Below are 19,781 nucleotides of genomic sequence, written 5' to 3' on the forward strand. Positions count from 1 at the left end.
ATAAAAATTGAAATGAAAGTTAGCATTGCATTTGCCTTCCCAACTGCCAACTGAACCTGCATGTTAACCTTAAGAGAATCCTGAACTAAGACTCCTAAGTCCCTTTGTGCTTCAGATTTCCAAAGCCTTTTCCCATTTAGAAAATAGTCTATACCTCTATTCTTCCTACCAAAGTGCATAACAACACACTTTCCCACATTTTATTCTATCTGCCATTTCTTTGCCCACCATCCTAGCCTGTCCATGTCCTTCTGCTGCCTCGCACTTTCTCAACACTACCTGCTCCTCCAACCCTCTTTGTGTCATCTGCAATATGGTCAACAACGCCCTCAGTTCTTTTGTCCAGATATTTAATGTATAACATGAACAGTAGTGGTCCCAAATAACCTCAGTGGAACTCTGCTAGTCACAGGCTGCCATACTGAAAAAAGATCCATTTATCCCTACTCTCTGCCTTCTACCAGTCAGCCAACCCTCTACCCATGCTAGAATCTTGGCCCAAGCATTATGGTCTCCTATTTTGCTGGCTCCCGCATAACATCTTGTCAAAAGCTTTCTATAAATCCAAATAGATCATATTCTCTGGCTCTCATTTGTCTAACTTGCTTGTTCCCTCCTCAAACAATTCTAACAGATTTGTTAGGCATGACCTCCCCTTGACAAAGCCGTGCTGATGCAGCCCTATTTTACTATGCACTTCCAAGGACTCTGCAATCGCATCCTTAATAATGAATTCTAAAATTTTACCAACTATCTAGGTCAGGCTAACTGTCCTATAATTTCCTGTCTTCTGCCTCCATCCCTTCTTAACCAGGAATATGACATTAGCCATTTTCCAGTCCTTTGGGAACCCTCTTTGACTCCAGTGATTCCTCAAAGATCACCACCGATGCCTTTATGATCTCCTCAGCTCTCTCCTTCAGAAGCCTGGGATGTAGTCCATATGTGGTCCAGTTGATTCATCCACCTTCAGACCTCTCATTTTCGCCAGCACCTTCTCTTTAGTGATTTCCACTGCACTCACCTCTGTCCCCAATTCACTTGAAGGTCAGTAAATTTTTAATATACATTAACCTGTCCAGCGATGTCTGGAATGCACTGCCATGGAGAGAGTGGAAAGAAGGAAACCTCAGAACCTTTAAAAAGTACTTGGCTTAACACATGAAGAGTTGTAGCAATCAAGGCCGTTGGTGTAGTGTGAGAAAGGGGCTCTAGTCCAGGTAGTAGTATATTTTTCATGGTAGAGACTCAATGAGCCAAAGGGCCTCTTTTGAAATGTCTGATTCTATGATTCCATATTATTACACATCTCTGGAGTAGGCAGGACTTGAACCCAGACCTTCTAGCTTAGAGATAGGGAAGGTACACCACTACATCCCTCGCTGCAGGTATTGTATTGGATGGGGGCAATGACAGCCTTAAATGGCTATGAACTTGAGGGAAGCAATGGCCTACTGGTATTATTCTTGGGCTGTTGATGCAGAGACCCAGGTAATGTCCTGGGCACTCAGATTCAAATCCCACAACAGCAGCTGGAGGAACTTGACTTCAATAAAAATCTGGAATTAAGAGTCTAATGATGACCATGAATCCATCTATTTTCTTTCTTATGTGCCTTGCATTTTTGTTAGTTCTATTCTGTCCTGGACTATTTTCACATCAACAAACACAGGAAATTAGCTTCAGTGAGCTGTAATCTTGTCAGTTTCTCATGCAAATTATGCCAATTAACATACTCCAATTTTATTTCAAATACTTCCTTGATAGGCTTATTGTATGCTATGTTTTTGTTAAACTGCACCTTCACAAGCTATGTATTGATCACTGACTGGAAGTTTCAAAAATTGTTTTTCTGTTTTAGTATAACTCTATCTGCATTTCTTTAAATTCAGGGCCCATAAAAAGCAAGATAGGGGTGCAAATGGGATCCACTCTTTACAAAGCTTCAAATCCCTTTTCGGCATGTCAGAGTTTCCACAATTTATTTGGGTCCAATTTTAAAAGTATTGACTGAACTTTCACGATATGTTGGGGCATGACACAATGCTGCTGTGAAGCTCCTTGAAACAATTTACTTCATTAAAGGTGTTATCTATGTGACTTTTGTTACTGTTATGGATCATCTTTGACAATGCAATGTTCCCTAATTACTGGACTAAGTTATAAACCAGGTAATTCAGCTTTTCATCGGATGTGAGCCTCTAATCTTGTGGTCCTGACAATAATGCTATCAATGGAGCAGGTAATAGCTCTAATAGAGAGAAGAAAGAATGAACTTGCTCTGATGTGACATCATTCATATTCTGAGGATATTCCATGTGTTGCACATTTAATGAGTTCCTTTCAAAGTATATTAGAGAATAATAATTTCTTTATAATTTTTTAAGAACAAGTTTGAAAAATGAATGACTTTACTATGTTTCATCATTAACTATATTGGTTGTTACTAGTTTAGAACATTCATCATAAGACTAAATGTAGAGTAAGACGTGGCTGCCTCTTCTACCCGGTAAAGGAATACTTGAGAATCATTGGTGCTACTTATCCAGAATCCTATATGACAATTCTCCTTGAAGTCTGAGCTCTGAGAGTTGAAAGCTTATGTTTCATTACAAGGACAAATATGGATATCATACCTCCATTTGATGTAACTGCTGCCATTCAGTTTGTTAGTTGTTACTCCCTGTCATGTACATCCCTGCCGTGTCCTGATCTTTATTGCAAAGGAAACACTTCCTTTGCTACAATGCCAATCAAAATTTTTTTAAAGCTGCCCCATGCTGTGATTAAAAAAGTCTGTCTCTTCCAACTGTGCAGTGTCTGCTTTTCTGGTTTATCCTAGCTCAATATTACTTTCTTCGAGACAAAACCAATTAGTGTATTCTATTTAATTTGCCATATGTGCCAATTCTTCAAGAGTAACATGCTTTCAGCCCTGAAATTCATCGTTCTTCAATGTCAATAGTGTCGTTATGATCAATGGCTGTGATTTGTAAGCACAGTTTAAGTGAACGCTGATTTAATCATGTAATTTAGTCATAATAATGTTCACTATAAAATAACTTGTAAGAACATATCCATATTCTTACAAAGTGTCATTAATACTGTTGTTAATCTATACAAAGTACAGCCAGATGTAACTCAATGGGTATCACTCTTGGTTGGTGTCAGGAGCTTGTGAGCTTTAAGCCCCAAGACTTGAACTCAAAGTTTTGCTTGACAGTGCCTGTTCAGTGCTGAGGATATTGCATAGTCAGAAGTGGTATCTTCTGTTGAAGCAAGGCCTAATGTGCTCTCACCCAGTATAAAGAATCTCATTTCACTATTCCAAAAAGAACAGAATATTCCCCTGATACATGCGTATTGGCTGACGTTAGAACAGTGCCTATACTTCAATAGTATAAAGTGTTTTCAGGCAATTTGAAATATTGGAGAAAGCTATAAAAATAGAAGTCTTTTATATTGGCCAATTTTGCACAGCCAGATTACATAAATAATATGATCGAACCCTGGGCAAAATGTGCATCCTCCTTTGTAGATTTACCAATTGCAGCAATTAGGATGAGGCAATATGTGGAATTACCAGTGTTACCCACATGCCAAAGACAAATAGACAATAGACAATAGGTGCAGGAGTAGGCCATTCAGCCCATTCAGCTAAATAAATAATAAGAAATGAGCAGAATCTGCCCACTGCACATATTTGGGTTTCATGGACCACCAAGCCACTGTGGTGAATTATGACAAAGGAGCAGCGCTCTGAAAGATAGTGATTTTAAATAAACATGTTGGACTATAATCTGGTGTTGTGTGACTTCTGACATCATGAATTAGAGACTGATAGCTGAATATGCCTCAGACTTCATTCTCTGAGTCCTTCAGATGAATGTTCATGATTTCCAGACATCCTTGAACTCACACTTGATGGTATGAAAAGAATGGACATAGACCTACTATTGCATTAAGTGATTCAGATACATGCCCTTTTATAAAAGTAAGCGGAGGATCAATTTGAAAGTTAAAATCATTAAGGATAAATCACAGTTTCTGTGAACAAAGTAATCATGCTGAAAATGTTAATTGTCTGGCTGATCAGCTACAGATAGGCATGTCGGGTTTTTCTTATTTTCAGCCTAACTGTCTGCCAAGTCTTTTATTACTCATCATCCAAATAAATGATTCTGATATAAAATGATACAACACTCATGAGTCATGCTGTGGTGTCCAATTAGACCAACAGAATAAAGCAGGCTACAGAGAACAGTTCATCGGCCTTGCAGTGATGAGCAAAACAATCTGTCCAAATCTTCACTTTTTAGATTAGATTACATTACATTACAGTGTGGAAACAGGCCCTTCGGCCCAACAAGTCCACACTGACCTGCCGAAGCACAACCCACCCATACCCCTATATTTACCCCTTCACCTAACACTACGGACAATTTAGCATGGCCAATTCACCTGACCTGCACATCTTTGGACTGTGGGAGGAAACCGGAGCACCCGGAGGAAACCCATGCAGACACGGGGACACTTTGTTCATAAAACATCCGGAGCTGCTCATTGAAACAGTTATTGCTGATCAAAAGATTGCCTCTTAGTTAGTCTAAGGAGGCACAATGCTCAAATCCAACTTGGTGAATCTGCCATTCTGTTTCTATCACCCAAAGATTAACTTAATTTTTATGGTGTTTTCTTTCATTAATAGCAAGTAATCATACTTGTCAATTACTTTATTCTAAAATGTTGATGCAAAGTCACATTTCAATAACCCAAAGTACATGTGGAAAATAGTGCTCTACAGTTCTTTTGCTATTTCAAATGATAGAAATTTTATCAGCAGCCCCTGACAATATCTGCGAGCTTGGAATTGGCTGAGGATATGGTGGTTGGGTGAATTGGGTGAGAGACAGATTTATTAGCTGGGAAACCTGACCAACAATGAAGATTTTATGGATGCTGTTGAACTGGGGAATGCGGAGAATTTGATGTTTTAGGTCAGGAGGTGAATTAGGTATTGGCAAGTGAGCAGTGGCATTGACAGTGTAACAGAGCAAGGGACTCAATTGTGGGAGGTAGTCAGTATGCAGGAGGAAGAGTGAATGATCATGGGTTGTGGCAAGTGTGGGGTAGAGGATCAGATCTACAGCCAGCTATCAGAGGCCAGTAAATTCTAGACAATAGAGATTATTGATCAAGTCCCAGATTTCCAGGATCCAGCAGTGGCATTTTATCACTCATGGGGCTGGAATGCGGAAGGAGGGCTGTAGTAGAGAAATGGCGAATAGGGGTATCAGAGACAAGGGGTAGCATTTAGTGACAACCTCTTCAACTCCATTCCTGACCCCAGTTGGCCCTAACTGTGCATATGAATCACTAAACCAGTCCGTTGCAAGTTGAGACCTTTAATTGACAATCTTGCCCATCATTTCATTGCAAGAAGGGGGCAAGTTTCTGTCCAGTGTCAATCCACCCAATTATTTACCCCTCTCACTACCTTCCTTGCTGCCTGCGAAGGGATAATCATACCCCAATTTGAATATGCTTTGGTCAAAGTCAAAAAGGGTGGCACTGGAAAAGCACAGCAGGTCAGGCAGCATCTGAATAGCAGGAGAGTCGACATTTCAGACATAAGCCCTTCATCAGGAATGCTTTGCTCAAGTCAAGTAATTAATCAATTATGTAATCAGTGGTTCCATTATTGAATTTGAACTTGCCTTTCTTGAAAGGCATCTTGCTTTTGGTTTTATTCGGATCAAAGCAGACCATGTGTTTCTGACAGTTGTTTAGTTAAACTATTGTTTTTCTCCATTGATGGTTAAAAATAAAGGCTGTTTTCTATTTGAACTATATCCAGTTCACTGTCCAACCTGGTGAGTTTCTTCAGCAATTTCTATTTTTATTTGATCCAGAACAATGAATTATCTTGCACATGGAATGGTCAACAATAGTGTAGACTCTGCAGATGAAGTTGATTTGATGAGGGCACACAGTTTGAATCTGAAAGGCATAAGGTTTACAGGAGATTTGAGGAAAAACCTTCACACCCAGTGGGTGGTGTGAATATGGAATACACTGCCTTGGAGGGCAGTGGAGGTTGAAAACTCACAATCTTTAAGAAGTACATGGATGAGCACTTGAACTGTCATGAGTATTTAAGGTTTTGGGTCAAGTGCTGGAAAGTGGGATTCGTGTAGGGAGGTTGGCACAGATACGATGAGCCGAAGGGTTACTTCTATACTGTAGAAATCTATGACTATTTTGGACACCTAACTTGTGGAAGATGAAACACACCATCAAACGATAGCAAGCTACCTAATTCCAAGCAATTAGATATGGGCAACAACTGCTTGCCTTGTCAGTGATGACCACATCCCATGAAAGAATAAAGAAAAAGTCCTTTGGGAAGGACTCTTATTTGACAGTCCATTATTTTGGGAAAATCCAGAAAATGCCCAGAATGTCAGGAAAGGAGCCAAAAATCAGACCTACAGGGACACAGCCTCCAGAGTTTGGTGCTGTAGCTGGAGTGGTCGAGGTGAATACTAAAGTCTAGAGAGGAAAGATCATTGATACTGATTACTGGAGAGTCCCCCTGTAGGAAGTTATTGGGAGACTTGGTGATGTATGGACCAAAAGGGATAATACCATTTCAGGGAGCTATCATGAACAGATGAATTTGAGACTACTGTTTTTACTGCAATAATTTTTTTTTTCTTCCTTTCTTCAATCTATGCACATATTCATGCAATGAGTTTCTTTCTTTCCTTCATTGTTTTTAATGTATCATTTATTATTATTTCACAAATTCAATATTTCACTTTATTTAATATTGTGACAATCATTCCTATTAGATCCATAGTGCAACTTTGAACATAATCGAGATCTCGCAAGGATCTATGGTGCTCTACAAATGGAGGGAGGAGCAACTTCAATTGATAGGAAATAGTAGGTGGGAGGGATACTAATCTAGATAGTCTCCCTTCATTTGCAGGGCTTGCTGATTGCTGGGAAATCTGAGTCTAAAAACATTAAATTTAAAGTCAGTGGAATTTATTTCAGAAAAACTTCACTTTCCTAAGAACAATTAACTGCAGTGTTGAATTCCTGCTCACCTGGCCGAATTTCAGCCATTTCTGATCATGGGAAGTGCTCCAAGCGGGGATGGGAGCAAATCAGACTGCAAAAACTGACTTTGAGACTTCTAGGCCAGGTAGCTCCACCGGATTTGATCTGGCAGTTCTGCCGTAGGTCTTGCCTTTGAGGGCGGAGTGTCTTCCGGGTTCTGCCCGAGTTTCAACCATTTCCATCGGCGGGAAGTGATCTCTTTCATAAAGGGGACAAGTGTCTGAAGAGGTGAAGTGAGTAACCAGCGCAGCTATAGGCAAACTCTTTTCCCTGGGGTTGGGGAGTCCAGAACTAGAGGGCATAGGTTTAGGGTGAGAGGGGAAAGATATAAAAGAGACCTACGGGGCAACTTTTTCACACAGAGTGTTAGAATTCTTTGAAGAGGTGACAAGTAGGTTAGGCCAGGGAAACCCAGTGGATGTGGTATATCTAGACTTCCAAAAGGCCTTTGATAAGGTGCCACATGGGTAAGGTGAGGGCCCATGGTGTTCGAGGTGAGCTACTGGCATGGATTGAGGATTGGCTGTCTGACAGAAGGCAGAGAGTTGAGATAAAAGGTTCTTTTTCGGAATGGCAGCCAGTGACAAGCAGCGTCCCACAGGGTTCAGTGTTGGGGCCGCAGCTGTTCACGTTATATATTAATGATCTGGATGAAGGGACTGGGGGCATTCTAGCGAAGTTTGCCGATGATATGAAGTTAGGTGGACAGGCAGGTAGTACTGAGGAAGTGGGGAGGCTGCAGAAGGATCTAGACAGTTTGGGAGAGTGATCCAGGAAATGGCTGATGAAATTCAACGTGAGCAAATGTGAGGTCTTGCACTTTGGGAAAAAGAATACAAGCATGGACTACTTTCTAAACGGTGAGAAAATTCATAAAGCCAAAGTACAAAGGGATCTGGGAGTGCTAGTTGACGATTCTCTAAAGGTAAACATGCAGGTTGAATCCGTGATTAAGAAAGCGAATGCAATGTTGTCATTTATCTCAAGAGGGTTGGAATATAAAAGCAGCAATGTGCTACTAAGCCTTTATAAAGCTCTGGTTAGGCCCCATTTGGAGTACTGTGTCCAGTTTTGGGCCCTACACCTCAGGAGGGACATACTGGCACTGGAGCGTGTCCAGCGGAGATTCACACGGATGATCCCTGGAATGGCAGGTCTAACATATGAGGAATGGCTGAGGATCCTGGGATTGTATTCATTGGAGTTTAGAAGGTTAAGGGGAGATCCAATAGAAACTTACAAGATAATACATGGCTTGGAAAGGGTGGACGCTAAGAAATAGTTTCCGTTAGGCGGGGAGACTAGGACCCGTGGGCACAGCCTTAGAATTAGAGGGGGTAAATTCAGAACAGAAATGCAGAGACATTTCTTCAGCCAGAGAGTGGTGGGCCTGAGGAATTCATTGCCGCGGAGTGCAGTGGAAGCCGGGACGCTAAATGGCTTCAAGGCCGAGATTGATAAATTCTTGATGTCACAAGGAATTAAGGGCTACGGGGAGAATGCTGGTAAGTGGAGTTGAAATGCCCATCAGCCATGATTAAATGGTGGAGTGGACTCAATGGGCCGAATGGCCTTACTTCCACTCCTATGTCTTATGGTCTTATTAATGTTATATTTTTAATACATTTAATCATTCAAATCAACAGAGGGACAATTGTGCTTTTACCTGGAACACATGAGGTTCTGAACACAGCTCTACACAAAGTTGAAAACTGAAAGCCATGTAAGAAAGAATCAGAAATAAATCACAAGAGTTCCATCAAACTGATTCACTGAATGGGTGAGACTTAATTTATCGAGCAATCGAAAAAAAAATACACAGCACAGATTATGGAAAAGTGGCAATGTTTTTAAACTTACAGTGGATAGAATTTAGACAGCATAATTACACATTATATTGTTATCAGAATTTGAAAGTGAAATTGCAAGTCAATTAACAGTCTGGTCATACACTCTACTCCACACCCATGTACAGTGCTGCAAATTAATCAATTCCCATGCAGTTTTGATATTTGTGACAGGATTCTTTTGTCAGTAATTGCTCTTGGCTATAATGAATTTCTCTCTTTCATTTACTGACCTCAGTTTTCTGCTTGTGTGCTGAATGTCTAATCTCTGCCCTTCAAATTTATTTTGATGAAAAAGCAACTTTCCTCCTCACTCTTCTGTCCTGTCTCTCACATTGATGTGGCATCTTTTATCCCCCCAGGACATCTCAAAGAGTTTTACAACCAAAGTCGTCCTTTTGAAGTAGAGGCACCATTTTAATGTAAGGAAGCACAGCTGCAAATTTACACTCAAAACACCAGAACAAATTTGATAATGACTGGCTTTTTTTTAGGTGTTAGTCAAGGGGTATATTCACTGGGAAGAAAGTTTGAAATCTGTAAACTGGAATCTCCAGACAGTGCAGCATTTTTTCTCTACTTCACTGGAGAATTAGCTTTGATTATGAACCTAAGTCTTCAATAGAGAGTAAACAATTACAGACTTCTGATTCTGGGGTGAGAGTTCTACCGTCAGAGCTCCCTATGATTAATCATAGGCTGTTGAGTATTGAAATGGAAACTATAACCAACTATTCAAAAGGAATAATCTTCACCTTATAAATATTAATTTGAATGGTTTCACATAAACCCAATTGCACCCAGTTATGGAAAGGAAAACATATTATTTTTAAATTCTCCCACGGGCTGTAAGCCTCACAGCATTTACTGCTCATCCCGAATTATCCTTGAACTGGTGTTGTTAGGTGGTTGTTAGGTGGTTATTTGTTAACCACATTGCTGCAGGTCTGGAGTTACGTATACATCAGATTGAGTAATGATTGCAGATTTATTTTGTTAAACGACGTTAGTGACTAGATGGGATTTTGCAACAACTGATGGTCATTTCATAATCACCATTGCTGAGACTCATCTTATATTCCATACTTATGAATTAAATTCAAATTCCACTTGTTGCTGTGGTGGGATTGAGCCCATACACCCAGAGCATTAGCCTGGATCTGTTGATTAATAACTGGGAGATGATAGCTTAGTGGTATTATCATTAGACTACTAATCGTGTAACGTTCAGGGACACGTGTTCGGATCTTGCCAGAGCAGATGATGAAATTTGAATCCAGTCGAGAAATAAGTGCTTTGTGTTGACCATGAAACCACCATTGATTGTTGGAAAAAAAACCCATCTGGTTCACTGATGTCATTTAGGGAGAAAAACTGCCATCCTTACCTTGTCTAGCCTATATATGACTCTAGACCCACTACAGTTGACACGTAACTGCCCTCTGATATGCGAGCCTCTCAGTTTAAGAGCAATTAGGGATGGGCAACAAATGCTGGCCTTACATGTGATAAAAACATCTTGTGAAAGAATAGAATGAAACATAATGTCCATTTCTTAATATTGGCAAGTTCTGTTAAATGATTTGTTTACAATTTCCTGGAAATTATGATCAGGGTGGCATAATCTTTAACCAAATTGCAAGGAACATCTTACACTTATGTTTAGCTTCACAGCATGAGTAACCTAAGTGTAACACTAACTACTAATGACACGGAAGGGTTTTCTCCCAGTACTAAAGATATTGCTAACAGAGTGACAGAATCCCTCAACCTCTGCATACACTTCCATGAAATTGTCTTTTAAATGTGAAAGGATGGTTTTGCTGAGCAACGAAGTCCATCAGGCAGTTATTCATTGAGTCCTGGTCAGTTTCTATGCTGACTCAGTACAGAATTAAATAATTTCAATATACTTCAGCAAGGGTGGGGTAGGGGATTGGAGGTGAGGGTGGGAAGGGAAGGGGAGGGGTGGTGTTGGGATGGGAAGGGTGGATACTTTTCCTGGCTAATTTTAGAAATAAAACAAATGGATGCAATTATATACTTCAATTTTAAGTCATGAAGTTCTTATTCATAGCTTTGTTATTTTCTTCGTTTATTTTCCATGGGATTGGAGTGTTGAATTTCCCAAAGTTACTTTGTTAATCACCTTCATAACCTTGACAATGTTACTTTGAACAGCTCCTCATTTCCAAAATGAAGAAGGCTTGATCCCAATTAGGTATCACTTGTAATTTGATTAATCACAGTAACAGCTGCACATTACATAATTAATTTCCAAACATTTAATGCATTTACATTAAATTGCTTTCTTCATTGTTAACAGGACTGATTGCATTTGGTCCGTATAGTCAAGATAGAATTGAAAGGTTCTAAATAGTACCCAGTCAATATTCATTTTCACATTGGCTCACATTGAATGATTTTTGGACTTTTCAGTATCAGTTTAAGAATTCTAATAGATTAAGGGGAGCCTATATTTAATGTCTGCTAATGGAGCTGAACTTTGTTAAGACAAATTGACTGTTCAAGAGGGCATCCTGGGATGGTTGGGCAAATGAAAAAAGTATTATGCAAAATATCTGGGAGTTGTAGATAAGGAGGTTTTGAGGCACAAGGGAAATCAACATGAACTTCAGGTGCTGTTCCTGTGGCATCAGTCTACGTAACCATGATAAAATGAAGAAGACCATGTAGAATTCCATTAAATTATTAACCTCTTGTTTCCTAAAGCATAGAAGAACTCCCATTCTAAGATTCAAGTTGTAGCTTCTAATTAAAAAGATGTGCATTTCTACCCATAAAATGTATTTTTATGTGTGGAACAAATATAATGCATGATTAACAAAATACATGATTCTACATTGACCATTTGCAGATGGAAATACAATGGGATGTTCAGTGATCTTGCAGGTTGCACCACCTTATGATGCTGAAGACAATGAAATGTTACTCAGGACTATACCACCAGAAAACTGGCATCTTTTCATATCACCATCATTGGCCTGCAATAGGAATAAAAAGCAAATGAGAAGTGAATTTAGAGAGATAATAGCAACTTGTTAGTGAAACCAATCTGTACAATTTCTAGTCATTACTTCCCCCTCCCCCACCCAGCCCCCGCTGACCCCATGCCCACAGAGTACTACGTATCCTAAACAAATTCAATTCTAGACCACGCAATGCATTCACAGGACTAGTTACCATTCCATACCCACTGTTTAGATTATCTTCGACAGTCAGAACATAATTCATCACAAAATATTCACAAATATCGCTATTGACAATTAAAGCTGACGTCATTCAAACACAGCAGCAAGCACTCAAATTCTAATCTCATTCATTAGGTACAAATACTGTCACTAACAACTTGCATTTCAAATGATCTTATCTTCTGTCATATCTTCTCAGGCTTTGGTAGCATCTTGCACTCAGTCATCACGAACAAGCATAATGGACATCTCTAATTATTTCTGTAACCAGCTACAATTAGTGATGATTGTCAGTTAACTTCAAGGTTTTGATTAAATTTAATATTTAAAATTTAATTAAATTTAAGGTTTGGTGCATTTTCCATCACAACACCTCTGCCAATCATAATCAACTTGCAAAATGATCAATACTCTCCCATCATGCTGTATAAATGTTAGTTTCTCCTTGAACAGGTATTCTTGAAAATTGTCTTGATGAGTCCAAGACAAAGGCTTCAACAAAATACATGTTTTTCAGCAACACATAATTGGTATACTGCTTGAGGGATCCCACTCCACATCAAACATGGGGCAAGATAAGAAAGCAGGCTTCCATATACTACCATAAGTGGTATAGAGTTTGAACCCATAATGAGTAAGTGTGTCAAAAACAGACAGAATACATTTTGTTAAAGGTTTTGGCAACAAAAGATGGTCAAGATCTGAGAGTCAATCCTCGTCCTTCAGAATAATAAATTATCCAAGAACATGGTTGTCTCTGTACATTTATGAAATAGAGATGGTAACACAAGCAGGATTAGGCACAATATCACTCAAGATTAGAAGCTAATCAATAGTTGCAAGTGATTTGGACTGATTCATCATGATTGGAAGAGTAGGACTGGCTTTCACAAAACCAGGTTTCCTCATTGTCTTGAATATGGAGGTTTGAGTTTTGACATAATTCAGCAACTTAAGATGACTAAAGCATTCGAAGGATAGACAGAGCAAAACAATTTACTGGTGTGACAGTCCTGAATAAGAGAGTATAACCTCACAACGAGAGCAAGTCTTATACAATTAATGGTAGGTTCCATGGTAGTGTTATCGAACAGAGAGACCAAGGGGTTCAGGTACATAATTCTTTGAACTTTGTATCACAGGTAGACAGGGTGGTTAAGAAGGCATTTAGTACCCTTGCCTTCATTACTCAGACCTTTCAAGTTGGGGTTTCATGTTGAAGTTGTACAAGATGTTGATGAGGCCTTCACTGGAGTATTGTATGCGCTTCTGGTCGCCCTGTTATAGGAAAGATATTATTATACTAGGGAGGGTTCAGAAAAGATTTACCAGGATATCACTAGGAATGGAGGGTTGAGTTATAATAGTAGGTTGGGACCCTTTTCCACAGGAACATAAGAGGTTGAGGGGTGACCCTTATAGAGTTTTGTAAAACCATGAGGGGCATAGATAAGATGAATAGTCCAGGTATTTTCTCTAAGGTGGGGGAGTTCAAAACAAAGGAGCATATTTTTGAGGTGAGAGGAGAAAGATTTAAAAAGGACATGAGAGGCAACTTTTTTACACAGAGAGTGGTTAGTGTGTAGAATGAGCTGCCAGAGGAAGTGGTGGATCCAGGTACAGTTATAATGTTTAAAAGACATTTGGATAGATACATGAATAGGATGAGATTGTAGGGATATGGGGCAAATGCTGGCAAATGGGATTAGTTTAGTTTGGGAACATGGTTGGCATAGACGAGATGAACTGAAGGGTAGTTATAGTGGATTTTATAATTAGGGGGATAGATAGTATCCTTTGCAAGCCAGATTGGGAGTCCTGCATGGTGTATTGCCTGCCTGGTGTCAGGGTGCAAAACACCTCTGACCAGCTTCAAAGGATATTGGAGCAGGAGGGAGAAGATCCAGTTGTTGTGGTCCACATTGGGACTAATAACATAGGCAAGGCTAGGATGGAGGATCTGTTTGGGGATTATCAAGCACTAGAAATGAAATTAATGAACAAGTCCTGAAGGGTCATAATCTTGGGATTACTGCCTGAGCCATGTGCAAACTGGCTCAGGGATAAGAAAACTGGAAAGTAAACACATGGCTAAGGGAGTGGTTTGGGAAAGAGGGGTTCCATTTCATGGAGCATTGGCATTAGTTTTGGGACTGGGGGGATCTATACCGAACAGATCTGGAACCAGGGTTCTAGTGAAAAGGATAAATAGGGTGGTCATGAGGTCTAGTGAGCGGTGGTGAGGAGGTGGGGGGAGGGAAAGGGAAAACGGCAGGGAGTATGATGGTAAGTAAAAAGGTAAGCAGCAGATTTGCATGCAGACTGTGAAAGAAGCAAAAAGGAAGGATAACTCAGGAGATATTATTACAGATGTTGGAAATCATGAGGGTAAGAAAGCTAGTGTAAAGGCACTTTACCTGAATGCTTGTAGCATTCGTAACAAGGTTGATGAGTTAACGGTATAAATCGTTGCGAATATATATGATTTGGTAGCCATTATGGAGACATGGTTACAGGATGGTCATGTCTGGGAATTAAATATCCAGGGGTACCAGACTACTCAGAAGGACAGACAGGAAGGTAAGGGAGATGGTGTAGCTCTGATATTCAAGGATGGCATCAGAGTGGTGCTGAGAGATGATATAGGTTCTATGGAGAATGAGATTGAATCCATTTGGGTAGAAATTAAAAATCCTACGAGGAAAAGGTCACTGATAGGCATAGTCTATAGGCCACCAACTAATAACATCATATCGGGCATGCAATAAGCAAGGAAATAACTAATGCCTGGAAAAATGGTACGACTATTATCATGGAGGCTTTTAATCTGCATGTAGGTTGATCGAACCAACTCGGTCAGGGCAGCCTTGAGGAGGAATTTGTTGATTGTATGTATTGGAACCGACGAGGGAGCAAGCTATCCTAGACTTGGTCCTATGTAATGCAACAGGAATAATTAATGACCTCATAGTCAGGGATCCTCTTGGGAGGAGTGATCACAGTATGGTTGAATTTAAAATACAGCTGGATAGTGTGAAGATAAAATCCAATATCAGGGTCCTATGCTTGAACAAGGGAGACTGCAATATAATGAGGGAGGATTGGCTAAAATAGACTGGAAACAAAGATTTTATGGTGGGACAGTTGACAAGCAGTGGAGGACTTCCAAAGCACTTTTTCAAAGTGCTCAGCAAAAGTATATTCCAGTGAAAAGGAAGGACAGTAAGAAAAGCGATAATCTGCCATGGGTGTCAATGGAAATAAGGGAGGCTATCAAATTGACTGAGAAGGCATACAAAGTGGCCAAAAACAGCATGAAATTAGAAGATTGGAAAAACTTTAAAGGTCAACTGAAAGCCGCAAGAAGAACTATAAAGAAAAAGTAAGAAAGAACATGAGAAAAAAACTAGCACAGAATATGAAGACAGCAAAATTTTCTATAAATATATAAAATGAAAAAGAGTGGCTAAAGTAAAAGTTGGCACTTTAGAGGATGACAAAGGGCATTTAGTTATGGGATATGATGAAATGGCTGAGGCATTGAACAGGCATTTTGTATTGGTCTTTACAGTTGAGGATACTAACAACATGCCAGTAATTGACAAAGAGAGTAATGGACCAGAAACAATCATTATTACGGAAGAGGTAGTGTTGGGCAAGCTAATGGAGCTGAGGATTGATAAGTCTCCTGGCCCTGATGGAATGCATCCCAAGGTACTAAAAGAGATGGTGGGAGAAATAACAGGTGTACTGGCAGTAATTTTCCAAAGTTTGCTGGACTCTGGCAGTCCCAGCAGATTAGAAAACAGCAAATATAACCCCACTGTTTAAATAGGGAGGTAGACAAAAGATAGGGAATTATAGACCGGTTAGCTTAACCTGTGTAGTGGGGAAGATTCTTGAGTCTATTATCAGGTAAGAAGTAGCAAGGAATCTCAATAGAAATTGTCCAGTTGGGCAGATACAGCATGAGTTCACAAAGGGCAGGTCATGCTTGACAAATCTTTTGGAATTCGATGAAGACATTATAAGCAAGGTGAACAGTAGACGTTTGATTACATTAGACTCCCCTAGCGTGGAAACAGGCCATTTGGCCCAACCAATCCACACCAACCCTCCGAAGAGTAACCCACCCAACCCATTTCCTTCTGACACTATGGGCAACTTAGCATGGACATCTTTGGACTGTCGGAGAAAACCAGAGAAAATCCACACATACATGAGGAGAATGTGCAAACTCTACATAGTCACCCGAGACAGGAATTGAACCTGGGTCCCTGGCACTGTGAGGTAGCAGTGCTAACCACTGAGACACCGTGCTGCCCCAGTGGTGCACCTAGATATCAAAAGGCCTTCAACAAGGTGCTGCACAAGAGGCTGCTGCATAAGATAAGGATACATGGTGTTAGGGGTAAAGTTTTGGAATGGATAGAGGATTGGTTGACTAAGAGGAAGCAAAGAGTGGGGATAAATGAGTGCTATTCTGGTTGGCAATCAGTGACCAGTGGTGTGCCTCAGGGTTTGGTGTTGGGACTGCAATTATTAATTGATGATTTGGAGTTGGGGTCCATGTGTAAGGTGTCAACATTTGTAGATGACACTAAGATGAGTGGCAGAGCAAAGTATGCAGAAGACTGTGAAACTTTGGAGAGGAATATAGATACATTGAGTGAGTGGACAAAGGTCTGGCAAATGGAATACAATGTAAAATAAATGCGAAAACATACATTTTGGTAAGAGAAATAGTAAAAAAAAGGATTATTACTTAAATGGTAAAAAGTTGCAAGATGCTGCTATGCAGAGGCACCAGGGTGTCCTTGTCAATGAATCACCGAAGGTTGGTCTGCAGGTACAAGTAATTACAAAGGCAAATGGAATTTAGTCCATCATTGCTGAAGGGATTGAGTTTAAAAGCAGAGAGGTTATGTTGCAGCTGAATGAAGTGCTAGTGAGGCCACACCTGGAGTATTGTGTGCAGTTTTAGTCTCCTTACTTGAGAAAGGATGTACTGACACTGGAGGGGGTGCAGAGGAGGTTCACGAGGCTGATCCAGAGTTGAGGGGGTTAGTTTATGAGCAGAGACTGAGTAGATTGGGATTATATTCATTGGAATTCAGAAGACTGGGGGGGGGGGGGGAACTTATAAAAATGCATAAAATTATGAAGGGAATAGATTAGAAAGTAGTAGAAAGGATAGTTCCACCAGCAGGTGAAGCTAGAACAAGAGGGTAGAGCCTCAAGATTAAAGGGAGCAAATTTAGGACTGAATTGAGAAGGAACTTCTTCACCTATGTTAATCTATGGAATCCCTTGCCCAGTGAAGTAGTTGATGCTAATTCAGTAAACGTTTTTAAAGCTAAGGTAAATATCTTTGAGCAATGAAGGAATTAAGGGATACAGTAAGAGGGCAGGTTAGTGGATCTGAGTCCACAAAAAGATCAGCTGTGATCGTATTGAATGGCGGAGCAGGCTCGAAGGGCCGGGACGGTCTACTCCTGCTCCTAGTCCTTATGTTATTATGTTCTTATGTCTGTTTTCATGCTATATGACACTATGACTCTATGAGCTGTCAAGAAGCACTTCTTCATAGAAAAGGGCTTTTAAATATGCAAATCACATCATCAGGAAATTATCAAGCTACGCTATTTGATATGTCTTTATTCAGCAAAGGGCAATCAGAAATATGAATCCAATGCAGTGGATGGAGTTACTGTTAAAAGCAAAATATTGCAGATACTTGAAATCTGAAATAAGAAAAAAAATTGCTGGGGAAACTCATCAAGCCCAGCAACATCTCTGGTGAGAGAAAATGAGTTAATGTTCTTAGTCCAATTTGACTTCTTCAGATGGAGTTGCTATATAGATTAAGCATGACAGAATTAAATGGCATAACAGACTCAAGGGGTGGAATAGCCCTCACAAGTTCCAATGTTCCCATCTTCCTAAATCCAGATTTAACTGCCAGAGATAAATGATGCGACAATGACTTAAAAACAAATACCGAATTTGCTTGGAAAGACTGAGAATAATCCCATAGACAGCAGCCATCTATCCATCATTAGCAGTATGGCAGTAGACAAATTGCGAACGAAAAGACTCACTTTTCCTCTTTTAGTGCAATCAGAAAATAAACCCAAAACTCTACCATCTTTACCTGGTCAGGCCTACATGGGATTCCGTAGTGATTGGAACCAGCTGGATCTTGTTGACTATGAGATCCTTGATTGGGGTTGTTAATCTGGACCAATCAGGAAAGCCCTGGCTGACAAATATAAGCAGAAAATCACCCAGTGTTGGGGGGTGGGGGGAAGAGGAAAGAGGGTAGGGGGTAGGGGGTAGGTCAGAGCTCCTGCTCCTGCTCCTGCTCCTGCTCCTGCTCCTGCTCCTGCTCCTGCTCCTGCTCCTGCTCCTGCTCCTGCTCCTGAACAGGTCCAGGGAGAGGGTCGTTCGGGCTGACTGCCTGCCCCTCTTCCGCGGTTACGTTAGGGCCCGGGTGTCCTTGGAGAAGGAGCACGTGGTGTCCACCAACACCCTGGAGTTGTTCAGGGAGAGGTGGGCACCGCAGGGAGTGGAGTGCTTTATTTCCCCCTCCAACTCTATTTTGATTTAGTCCCTGCCCTCCCCTTCACTGTTTGATCACACAGCATTGCCCTTTTGTGAAGGGCATGTGCTTGTCACTGGCCACTCGGGTGTTTTCCTATCTTCCTGGTGGTGGAAATTGAATAAAGATTCGTGCACTTTGTGCCTCTCACTGTGTCTCACACCTGCACACACACACACCATGGTGCTGGGGAAAAATAAGCACTACCACAGTTAGGCGGTAGTGTGGGGGTTTTTAAAAAAAAAAGAAAACAGAAACAGCATTGCCTAAAAAAAGAAGTATCGCAGGGAGTGGAGTGCATTATTTTCCCCCTCCAACTCTATAAAGAAGAAAAAAATATAAGCAGAAAATCATCCAGTGTTGGGGGGGGGGGAGGGAAGAGGAAAAGAGGATAGGTTAGAGGACCTCCTTGTGGGTCTGCTTCTGGGCCTGGCCAAACTGGCCATCAACAGGTCGAGGCAGTGGGTCGTGGAGGGGGTCGTTAGGGCTGACTGCCTGCTCCTCTTCCGCGGTTACATTAGGGCCCGGGTGTCCTTGGAGAAGGAGCACGCGGTGTCCACCAACACCCTGGAGTTGTTCAGGGAGAGGTGGGCACCGCAGGGAGTGAAGTGCATTATTTCCCCCTCCAACTCTATTTTGATTTAGTCCCTACCCTCCCCTTCACTGTTTGATCACACAGCATTGCCCTTTGATGTGAAGGGCACTGCTTGTCACAGGCCACTCAGGTGTTTCCTTTCTTCCTGGTGGTGGAAATTGGATAAAGACTTATGCATTTATTGTTCATTCACTGTGTCTTACACCTAAAATAAGAACAAAAAACACACAAAAAAATAGAAACAGGAATCTCAGAGATTCTGTTCATTCTGAGACCTGGCTCTGAGGGAGCTGGATCATTGTCATAATTTTAAAAAAAATATAAACAGGAGATCACTCGGTGTGGCGGAGGTGGGTAGGTCAGAGGACCTCCTCGTGGGTCTGCACTGGGCCTGGCCA

The sequence above is a fragment of the Chiloscyllium plagiosum genome, unplaced genomic scaffold (assembly GCF_037043375.1).
Source record: "Chiloscyllium plagiosum isolate Xiang-an unplaced genomic scaffold, Cpla_swu_hap1 HiC_scaffold_13, whole genome shotgun sequence".
In the NCBI taxonomy this organism is placed as follows: domain Eukaryota; kingdom Metazoa; phylum Chordata; class Chondrichthyes; order Orectolobiformes; family Hemiscylliidae; genus Chiloscyllium; species Chiloscyllium plagiosum.